We start from the raw sequence: 12,055 nt of genomic DNA on the forward strand, positions 1-12,055 counted from the left end.
ACGATCGTTTATATCTTAATTAGCTCACAAATTAAGGGTTTCGTGATTCCAGTACAAATGTTTGTAGATTGGACATTTCTTTTTTTCATTCCTAATATCCGAGTTTTTGCACTATCCGAACATTTCCAGGATCCAGCCACAGCGGATAATCAGAGTTTTAGCGTACTTAAATGTGGCGGTAGTGGCTAAGTGTTAGTGAGCTCATCTGACAAAAAGTTAGTCACCCCTAGAATCATCATTACGCGCATCATTTAATACCGTGTAAATCCGCTCCTGGACTTGATAACCCTCTGTGTTCGGTCAGGAAGTGAATTCACAAGCTTGTGCAGGTATGTCGCATCCAGGTTAAGCCATTCGCTGAACATTTGATTGCACATTTCCACCAAATTGGGGGGATGCTCATGTTAGTGTTTTATCCGCTGTTCCAACATGCCACGCAGATTTTCAATGGGGTTCAAGTCATGTGATTTTGCAGGCCAGTCGAGATGTAACAGGGTGGAAGAGTGTTCAGAAAACTAGCCACATATTCCAGAATGAGATTTTCACTCTGCACCGGAGTGTGCGCTGATATGAAACTTCCTGGCAGAGTAAAACTGTGTGCCGGACCGAGACTCGAACTCGGGACCTTTGCCTTTCGAGGGTAAGTGCTCTACCAACTGAGCTACCCAAGCACGACTCACGCCCCGTCCTCACAGCTTTACTTCTGCCAGTACCTCGTCCCCTACCTTCCAAACTTTACAGAAGCTCTCCTGCGAAACTTGCAGAACTAGCACTCCTGAAGGAAAGGATATTGCGGAGACATAGCTTAGCCACAGCCTGGGGGATGTTTCCAGAATGATATTTTCACTCTGCAGCAGAGTGTGCGCTGATATGAAACTTCCTGGCAGATTAAAACTGTGTGCCGGACCGAGACTCGAACTCGGGACATTTGCCTTTCGCGGGCAAGTGCTCTACCAACCGTGCTTGGGTAGCTCAGTTGATAGAGCACTTGCCAGCGAAAGGCAAAGGTCCCGACTTCGAGTCTCGGTCCGGCACACAGTTTTAATATACCGGGAAGTTTCATAGTCACATATTCTTTCAGTCCGTCTAGTCATTTTTAAAAACAGGGATGTGAATAGAATGCTCATCATGTAGAACTGAAAGGCAGCGCATGATCATTCAGAATGTTTAAATGAACACGCTGGTTCATGTTAGTGGTCACCTCAGTGAGCGGGCCCAATTTATGAAAAGAAAATCATCCTCAAAGCGTCACAGACCCACCTTCGGCTTGAACCGGACACATTCACTTCGTCTTCGGTACACTCGACGACATGCGTCTTTTGAATATTGGGAGAAACGTGGTTCGTCAGATCGCATTATGTTCCGCCAGTCAGATATTGTCTATGTTCGATCATTTCTAACGTACTGAAGATGCACAGATTTGTGTGCATGTGGGAGCAGTTGCCTCTTGAAAGGTTAGCGACTCCAAATGTTCATTGCACGCAGTTCCAGTAGCACTGGTCCCTCGCTAACAAGTGGGGTTGGACCTTCATTTATAGTTTGCAGGAATTCCTGTCGGATTTGAGAGGGACTTTTTTTCGCAAATCGTGATAAGCGTCTCCGGTCCCTCTGAGGATCTTTTCCCGATGACAATTTCGATGTCGTGTTTCTTGTCCGCGTGTATTACACGATTGCTTGTAGACACACTGAAGAGTCGCGAAATGCCAACATGTCCAGCGACTTGATACGCCGTACGGCCATGCACACGGCCAAACACGAATGCTCCTTTCTGCCACTCTGTCACGCCCTTAAATTATTTACCAATGTTTACTAGCAATATCCGCTTGAAACATAGATGACCTACTGATCGCTACTTCCTTATTCTCATGAAGAGGCAGTGCGCGCGCCGTCGATCATGTGACTCGATCGCTGGGCCATCTGTAAGAGCTTAACGATTCATCCGTACGTACGCTCTAGAGAGTGATCAATTATTCGCCCGCTGAACTTGCCTCGACTGTTATGAGTAACCGATCTGTCCTGCTACCAGTTACATTATTATTTTTAATTTAATATAATACTCTGCTACCCGTTTCGATGATCTTTTTCTGATCATCGAGAGTTTTTTAATGCTTATGAAAAGAAATGTTGTCTCTGTGACTCTACGTTCCCCCAAAATTTGTTACGTAATCGAACCAGTGAATGGGAATATGCGCAATATGCTAGTTCCTTCATCCGCTATCTATCTACACCCGTAAACGTGCGCATTGCGAATGTGGATACAACAAGATCATCTAGTAAGTCTAAGTGTGCATTTTCTAATTTGTAGCCTCAAATACTGAAGGTGTCTACTTTTTGAATTTTCTTCTTTCCACGTACGCAGCAACAATAAGGGAAGAAGGATGATGATGATGTACGGTTTGTGGGGCGCTCAACTGCGTGGTCATCAGCGCCCGTACAAAATCCTAACTTTTACACAGTCCATTTTTTTCACAGACCAGTCTAGTCACTGTCACAAATGATAATGAGGATGATGAAATGATGAGAACAACACAAACACCCAGTCCCCGATCAGAGAAAATCCGAACCCGGGACCCCGTGATCCAGAGGCAGCAACGCCAGCCACTAGACCACAAGCTGCGGACTAAATGAAGAAGGGTGACTGGAATGATGCAAATACGGTGTCCACGAATCGCAGTTGCAAACACTTTTGCATATAAAGTTCGCTAACACAAGATTTCTCGTTGCTCTGCTGCAGGTACTACCTCGGTCAGTTACAAGGCCGTTCTGTACAGCTCAGTGACCTGTGATTTGCTGTTCTCGCACAAGAAGAAGGACACATGTGCGGTTCCGCAGGTGAATGCTTCGCATAATGCGACTGGCAGTGCAGCGTCATCGCCTCGTGCGGCTCCTTGTGTTACACGTTTCTCCTTATCAGCGCTGCAGCTGTCCGGCTCGTTCTTCTTTGCCTTGCATGTCTCTGATAAACAATTAACTGCACAATCTCACTCACTGTGCACGCTTACCTACCGGAGTTTCCCACGCCTAAACGGTCGATTTTAGTTGCCACAATGTTGAGAATGAAATGTGGACGAGATACCTAAATTTCATATAAAATTTACTGTATAACAATAGCTCATTTATGTACCACATAGGTGTCATATGTAATATTGAGAAATATTCGGTCTTTCGCGACTGTAACAAAAGTTTTATTTACACTGAGCACGTTTGGCTTTATTTTAAAGCACTTCAATCAATCAAAAGGAAGTAGACAAAATACATTAAACAAAACTGTGGACTTATAAAAACATTAGGACTTGAATATACCATCAATCACTGAAGTGCTCTCAGCTATGTAAAATATAATTTTTGTGTGTGGCACACACAAACATCATTTATTTGCTAAAACACTGATCTGCCAACACAAACGTTGAATATTGTGTTACCGCAGCACAAAACTACGAAAGGTGACTTGGCAATGGAGGAGACAAAATACTGTCCACTGAAGATGCTTCAAAAGAGAGAAACGCGTCTGGTCTAAATAAGCCCCTTATTACAGTTGCAGAAGAGGAATATATTTCAGTACCATTGGTAAAACTGCGACTGTGGAACAAAAGCAAGAAAGAGAACATGAGTACCATTGTGTATGTGCCATACCTTTCCTTGATTGAAGTGCTTTAAAATAAAGCCAAACGCGTCTAGTGTAAATAATACTTTTATTACAGTCGCGGAAGACGGAATATTTCTCAATATTGCATACGACACCTATGTCGTACTTAAATTAAATGAGATATTGTTATACAGTAAATTTTATATGAAATTTAGGTATCTCGTCCACATTTCATTCTCAACATTGTGGCAACTAAAATCGACCGTACGGAAAGTATACGCTATGGACTTTTACCTCTGCAAACTCTTCAAAATTTCGTGCAATGGTTTACTACATTTAATGCTGCATAATAGCTGCGTTGAACATCGAAACAAAATTAAGTCATTTATGGGGGGAACGTATCAGTCAAGAAGACGTGTAAAAATCAAATTTTTGGGCCAAATAGTTTTTGTGAAATCGAATGATAAGTGTGTCAAAGCAGTCGGAACACCATGTGTCTGCACAGGCGTGCAGTGCAGTGATGACAAAATCGCGCACAGCGCGGAATCCGGCGAGCACGTGTCTGCAGCAGCGAAAGGGTTAATGAAGAGACAAAGCACTAGAAATTTCAAAAAATTGCATTCAAACGAATAATTCGTGAAGTAAGGCACTTCGATATTGTTTTTAAATAATGAAAATATTAAGCATCGCACAAGGGTTTTTTTTTTTTTTTTTTTTTTTTTTTTTTAAGAAGGTGGGGGAGGGTGCGGAAGGCAGAGCGATCAGGGGTCGTAACCCGAGGCCTGGTCGCAGTGTCCCCCTCGTCCGTCAAGGAATCAGGGATGGGAAGGGGAAATCTTTTGTGGGAATTATTGTTTATTTATTTATTTTTATTTACTGTTTTAATACATTCTTAATGTGGTTTTACTTTATACCACAACAAAAATAAATGTATCTAGCACCGCATCGTGCTCTGAGAAAAAGAAAACAATATCTCGGCACGTTCCTACACCGAGGTAATGTATATGAGGAAAACGAAAAAAAAAAAGTGCTTCATACAGGATACAGAAGGGTGTGTCGCTACTCTCCTTACGCTTCATCATCCAGGTACGTCTTCACGTATATCATGTTGTTCCACCGAGAATCGAACTTAGTCATGTCAGCTCACTCATGGTTAGAACTCAGAACCTTTCACATAGCAGCCCAACACCTTAACCGCTACGCTAACGCACCTTATCTGACAATACAACGCCATGTATATACTATAACACGTCACGCAAAATACTGACAAACACTGTTGGTATGACTATGAATTACTCACGCTTCGTCGAAGTGCAATAGGAAATAAACAATTACCGCTGTTCTTTATTGCGAAAAAGCGGTTCGTGAGAGTGATACAAACACCTATCCTTGCTATCGCCTGAATTAGGAGTCTTATTGCTTGTTTGGTTTAATTAATTAATTGGTATAAAGAATGCTTTTTCCAAACTTTCTATAAAAGAATGCGTGCTATCAAGACATTTCTTTTGTTCTATTACTTTATTTATGACTGAACGTTTCTAAAACTGAAGCGACTCGTCTGTGTTCTGCACTGCAGTGGAGCTCTGGCAATGTCGTTCTCTGTTCATTAGTTGACTGTGTTTTGTGACGTCAGATGCGCAGAACGAACCTAAACTCGGCCGCCAACATAAATGACGTGCACTTTAGTCGTTTTCAATTGGTGAGAGATCTGGAGAATGTGCTGGCCAGGGCAGGCTCTGAGCACTATAGGACTTAACATTTATGGCCATCAGTCCCCTAGAACTTAGAACTACTTAAACCTAACTAACATAAGGACATCACACAACACCCAGTCATCACGAGGCAGAGAAAATCCCTGACCCCGCCGGGAATCGAACCCGGGAACCCGGGCGTGGGAAGCGAGAACGCTACCGCACGGCAGTCAGGGCAGCAGTTGAACATTTTCTGTATCCATAAAGGCCCGTACAGGACCTACAACATGCGGTCGAGGATTATCCTGCTGAAATGTAGGGTTTCGCAGGGATCGAATGAAGGGTAGAGCCACGGGTCGTAACACAACTGAAATGTAACGTCCACTGATTAAAGTGCCGTCAATGCGAACAAGAGGTGACCGAGACGTGTAACCAATGGCACCCCATACCATCACGCCGGGTGTTACGCCAGTATGGCGATGACGAATACATGCTTCCAGTGTGCGTTCACCGCGATGATGCTGTAAACAGAACCTGGATTCATCCGAAAAAATGTCGTTTTGCCGTCGTGCACACAGGTTCGTCGTTGAGTACACCATCGCAGGCGCTCCTGTCTGTGATGCAGCGTCAAGGGTACCCGTAGCCATGGTCTCCGAGCTGATAGTCCATGCTGCTGCAAACGTCGTCGAACTGTTCGTGCAGATGGTTGTTGTCTTGCAAACGTCCCCATCTGTTGACTCAGGGATCGAGACGTGGCTGCACGATCCGCTACAGCCATGCGGATAAGATGCGTGTCATCTCGAATGCTAGTGATAACGAGGCCGTTGGGATCTAGCACGGCGTTCCGTATTACCCTCCTGAACCCACCGATTCCATATTCTGCTAACAGTAATTGTATCTAGACCAACGCGAGCAGCAATGTCACGATAAAATTAAACCGCAGACGCCATAGGCTACAATCCGACCTTTATCAAAGTCTGAAACGTGATGGTAAGCATTTCTCCTTCTTACACGAAACATCACAACAACGTTTCACCACACAACGCCGGTTAACTGCTGTTTGTGTACGAGAAATCGGTTGGAAACTTTCCTCATGTCAGCGCGTTGTAGGTGTCGCCACCGGCGCCAACCTTGTGTGAATGCATATCTCAGCATCTTCTTCCTGTCGGTTAAATTTCGCATCTGTAGCACGTCATGTTCGTGGTGTAGCAACTTTAATGGCCAGTAGTGTAATTTTGGTATAACGTATGCTGCGTTAACCGTTTTTGAAAAGTCAAAATTGTGTGGCGGAGGAACACTCGGACAGTGGCAACTGCCTTTCGCAAGTCGTGGTGATGCGATACGCATCTCTTTTCTATGTGAGCGTCCTTCCCCCTCGTTTGATGCGGTCCGGCACGATTTGCTCTGCTGTGCCAGTCTCTTAATCTCAGAACAGCAACCGCAAACAGCTTTCTCTATTATTTGTTGTATGTATTGCTGTACAGTTTTCATCATCCTCACCTCTCTACGCTTTGGAAGCTATTCCCTGGTGTCTTTATATGTGCCCTACCATTCTGTCTCTTCTTCTAGATAGTGTTTTCCTTATACGAGGGGCTTGAACAAGTAATGCAAAACATTTCTTTCTCGGTCGAAGAAATGCGAAATTTGTCGTGGAATATCGTGGAATATATCCTTATAGCTTCGTGAAGTTCCGATAGGCGGCGGCGCTATACGTAGCTTTCAAAATGGCTTCTGTAACGGAGGTGTGTTTCAAGCAGGAGGCTGTCACTGAGTTTCTTTTGGCGTAAAAACCAGAGCATCGCAGATATTCATAGGCGCTTGCAGAATGCCTACGGCAGTGAAAAAAAGCAGTGTGAGTAGTCTGTCGTAATCGCAACAACGTGGCGCAAACCTGTCCGATCTCCCGCGTGCCGGCCGGCTATGACGCCTGCAGTGTAGGAACGTGCGGACACTCTCATTCGAGGTGAGCGACGAATCACAGTCGAACACATTGCTGCTCAACTGAACGACTCTGTTGGTAGTACTGACACACTCGTCCACCAGTTGGGGTGCTCAAAGGTGTGTGCCCGCTGGACTCCTCGCCGACTAACAGAAGATTTTAAAGAGCAGCAAAGGATCACCTGTGCAGAATTACTTGTGCGTTATGAGGCTTGATCGTGACAATTTTTTGTCGAACATAGTCACAGGCGATGAAACATGGATTCGTCACTTCGAGGCGGAAACAAAACGGCAATCCATGGAGTAGTGTCACACCACGTCTCCTAGGAAGATAAAGTTCATAGCCACGCCTTCAATCATGGCGACGGTCTTCTGGGACTCTGAAGGAGTTATTCTGTTTGATGTCCTCCCTCATGGTGCAACGTCAAACTCTGAAGTGCACTGTGCTACCCTCAGGAAATTGAACAAACAACTTCAGCGTGTTCGTCGACGCAAAAGTGCAAACGAACTTCTGCTTGCCCACGACAATGCACGGCCTCATACAAGTCTGCGCACCCGAGAGGAGCTCAGAAAACTTCATTGGACTGTTCTCCCTCATCCACCATACAGCCCGGATCTCGCACCTTCAGAATTCCATCATTTTGGCGCAATGAAGGCTGCACTCCGCGGGGTGCAGTACGTGGACGATGGGGTCGAGGGAGGGAGGGGGGGGGGGGGTAATTGATGTAGCAAAATGTTGGCTCTGACGTTGACCAGTAGAGTGGTACCATGCGGCTATACCTCCCAGTAATGTGGGGTAAAGCCGTCGCACTGAACGGAGATTATGTTGAAAAATAGGGCTTTGTAGCCGAAAGAATAGGGAATCATATGGCGTATTGGAATCCTGGATAAAACCAACCTGTTCTCAGAAAAAAAATGTGTTGCGTCATTTATTGAACGCCTCTCGTATTTACTTTCGTTGCTGATTCTAGGAGGAATCTCCCCATTTCTGGTCTTAGCAGGCCACTTGATTTTGAGCTCCATTATGTTACACCACATCTCAAGCTATTCGATTCTCTCCTTTCTCACTTTTCCAACAGCCCATGATTTACTTTTACACAATCCTGCGCTGCAGCTGTACGTTCTCAGAAAAATCTAAAGGCCCACAGTTTATACGTATTAGAAGCTTCTCTCTCCAAGGAATTCTTTCTTTGGTTGTTCGTATTGTGTATTACCCATCTTTCAGTATGCTGCATACTTACAAGCCATGAAACGACTCAGTGTTTCAGCTAGCTAGCTTGCCATTGACTCCTCTCCACTCTTCTTTGTGGACGCGGTAGGGGGTCCTCCCGCAGTGCTGTGAGGCTAGTAGCACGGTATATTTACGGTGACTGTATTATATATTGTATATATTATTATTTATGATTTATTGGCTGGAGTATCTTTAAATATCGTGGGCTAGCATGAGACCTTCAATTAACTTATACAGCGATAACACTCGTACGGACATCGGCTGCCCAGAAGTACGTACGATATAATATTCTTAAACACAACACGCGACTTACCGCCTTCTAATAAATAGTTTGCGCGAGAGCTGCTATTTAGAAAAGGAAATATGCGTATTCTTACGCAAACTGTAATTATTAATATGGGTCTCAGGGGCTACTGGTTATTTGTGTACCAAAATTCACAAAGATTAACTGAGATATTGCGGAGCTTATTGAATGGAATGATTTTCAATATTTCTTGTTCATTATTTGCAAGGCAAAACTGGAAAGAATCTCATCTGCCGTTAAGAACCAAAATGAAACTACTCTCTTTAACTTTGAAATTAATGAAAGATCAAAATTGAGAAGTCTCTAGCGTTTACATTTAATATTATATCATGAGTTATTAATTATAAAAGATCGTAAGCGTAATGGCCGATCGAATGCTGTTAGGGAAGAAGAGCTCCCCGCAACTCAGACTTCTGAAAAAACTTGGTTAATGATAATTAATGGTTGCGACCATGAGATGTGACAACTAAGACAATAATACACACTTTCTAATAACAATTTCTATTACATTTTGCTAAAATGCAGAAAAAACTTGCATTAATTATCAGACAGCGCTACAATGGCGGCATACAGCTAGACGGAACAAAAACAGGAGAGTTCAATCAAAGCATTGTCTTTGATCTTCATGGTCTATGTTCCACAGAGATTATACAAAAAACTGTTCTTTGTTAATAAATCGATATTTGTGAGTTTTGATAATAATAATTTACATTCTTTACTATTTATTGTACATCGCGCAGACGTACTTAGTCTTTAGATAACTTATGTATGGTTCACACGTCTCCTAACAAAAACTTCTTTTCCCTTTCTCTAAATGTCCATTTATGTGACGTACCGTTACATTAGGACCTTTCGGAAGTCTCTCATAGCGGAGAGTTTGTCGTGTCAAATTACTCAGAGATGTAACTGTGGACGCCCCGTTAATCATTAGTGAAAAATTGTGGAAAAAAAAGTAAAAGCCAGGAACTGTCAATCGCATACCTGTCGAGTAAAGCTCGAGCTCCGAGCCAAAGCTTGAGGAGAACAATGATGAGCGAAAACATTATGGCCGCTGCCCACGGCGCAACTGAATGCCGCGTGTGTCACTGCGGGTACGTGACGAGGTAGGGAAAGTATATAGGTGAAGCAGAGACGAACCGGGAACGATAAAGCACCGATAACGGCCGCAAAAGACCTAACAGATTTCGACAAATGGCAGATTGTCATGGTCTGTCGCCTGGGAACGAGTGTCTCGGAACGGCGAAGTTGATGGACTGTTCGCGCACTACTGTCGTGAGCAATTACGGAAAGTGATTGAAAGACGGTGAAACCACGAGTAGACGGCAAGCTGTTGGACGTCCACACCTTATCACAGAACATTGAGGTCAGAAGCTTGCCAACTTCGTAAAGCGGGATAGACGGCAATCTGTAGCAGATATGGCGACAGAGTGCATTGCTTGTGTAGTCACAAGTGTTTCGGGGCACACCATTCAGCGCACATTGTTAAGCGTGGGCTCCACAACAGACAATCATTACGTGTTTCCTTGCTGACCGCCGGCGGCGGTGGTCTAGCGGTTCTAGGCGCTCAGTCCGGAACCGCGCGACTAATACGGTCGCATGTTCGAATCCTGCCTCGGGCATGGATGTGTGTGATGTCCTTAGGTTAGTTAGGTTTAAGTAATTCTAAGTTCTAGGGGACTGATGACCACAGATGTTAAGTCCCATAGTGCTCAGAGCCATTTTGAACCTTGCTGACCCAACGCCATCAACAGTTACGAATGCAGTGGGAACGAGATCTTCGAGACTGGATCGTGGATGTATAAATCATGTTACACCAGGGCGATGGTTGTGTATGGACAAGCCGTTATCCAGGCAAATGGCTGACCTAAACTTGCACCGCGCCAAGGACGCAGACATGGGGGCAGTATTATGCTACTGGTAACGTTCACCAGGGCTTCCATGAGTATCTCTTGTAGTAATCGAAGGCACCATCACAGGTGTGGACGACGTGAACATTATTGCAATCATCTACAGACCTTCATCCTTTGCTTCTTCCCCGATGCTGATGGCACCTCGCATATGGAGACCTGTGCTGCTGCAGTGGTTTGAGGAGCGTGATAGTCAATCACGTTAATGTCTTGGCCATCAAATTCATTTGATCTGAACCCGGAGGAAAATATTTGGGACGCCATCTCCCAGCCCGCAAACCACCGGCCCTTAATATACGGGAAATTCGTGACCAGCGCATAGTCACCTGGTCCGACATACCTCCGCAGTCTTACCGAGGGCTTGCGAATCCTTGCACTCTGAATCCAAAGGTGGACAAACGCACAACTAAGCAAGTGGTCGTAATGTTTTGGTTCATCGGTGTTATCGATACGAGAGTACGCATTACGCGAGACAGGTTCGGGCTGGAAGACGGCGCTGAATGACGAAATAGTTTGGAGATTTCTGATAAAAGGCTCTAAGCATACTTCATATGAGTCAATCCCCATTATATGGTACGACTTTCTTCAAACTGGCACTGAATTCACGTCAGTCTGCTTGACAGTGAAGAACGCGAGTTCGGTTAGCAAAGTCTTTTTTCTTCCCAGGGGAAGGGATAGGATGTAGGGACGCCGTTCCCTGCACCTCGCTGGTTGCGCCCTTGGTTGCTTGGTGGCCCATTCTGAAGAGCACTGTCCTGATACGAGTTAGAGTCACTGTGTTTTATTAAAAACGCTGATTCATTTTCTAGAAAACCTCTTTCACAGATTTTGTTCACGATAGTTGAGTTGACATAAAACATGTCAATTTAGCAGAAGCTGTCCACTCTTCTAAAAATATTTATATGTCTACAAGCCGGTCATTTACATTTGTAATTTCCTCCTTATTTACTCCTTATTTATAGCCAAGTAATCTTCTGTGGAACAGAATGTGTTGTGAAGGAGAAACCCTTTTGTCTACAGCTGAAAAGAATACTAGTCTCTGGAAGAGATTTTGTTTTCGTTAGCACGTTGTGTAAGTGTGTTATTGCTGTGTACTAATTCCTTTCTTCACCAACAATTACGTTCATTGTATGTTAGAACAATCTTTAGTGTCCGCCAAACTGAGTTCATTAGCTAATAAGTGTTTGGCTTTAACAGACGTTCAAGTTACTGAAATACTGTAAATGCCCAAAAGATATATGTATATGAAATCCACACATAACTGTAATATTTTTTCTTGCGAAATGAATACTTTTGCCTAAATGTTAGGTTTCTATAAAACGTTGTTCTATAGGGCATCATGAAAGCAAATGTCCTGTGTACCCAATGTTGTCGATTATTTTTATGCCAAAAATCCTT

General features: G+C 44.0%; 1 non-coding gene across 1 annotated transcript; it reads right to left on the reverse strand.

The window, feature by feature from the left end:
• Nucleotides 1–597: 597 nt before the first annotated feature.
• On the reverse strand, nucleotides 598–672 carry Trnas-cga. The gene has a single exon. It is a non-coding gene; the product is annotated as a tRNA-Ser (tRNA).
• Nucleotides 673–12,055: the final 11,383 nt, after the last annotated feature.

This window comes from Schistocerca piceifrons, chromosome 1 (assembly GCF_021461385.2).
Source record: "Schistocerca piceifrons isolate TAMUIC-IGC-003096 chromosome 1, iqSchPice1.1, whole genome shotgun sequence".
NCBI lineage: Eukaryota > Metazoa > Arthropoda > Insecta > Orthoptera > Acrididae > Schistocerca > Schistocerca piceifrons.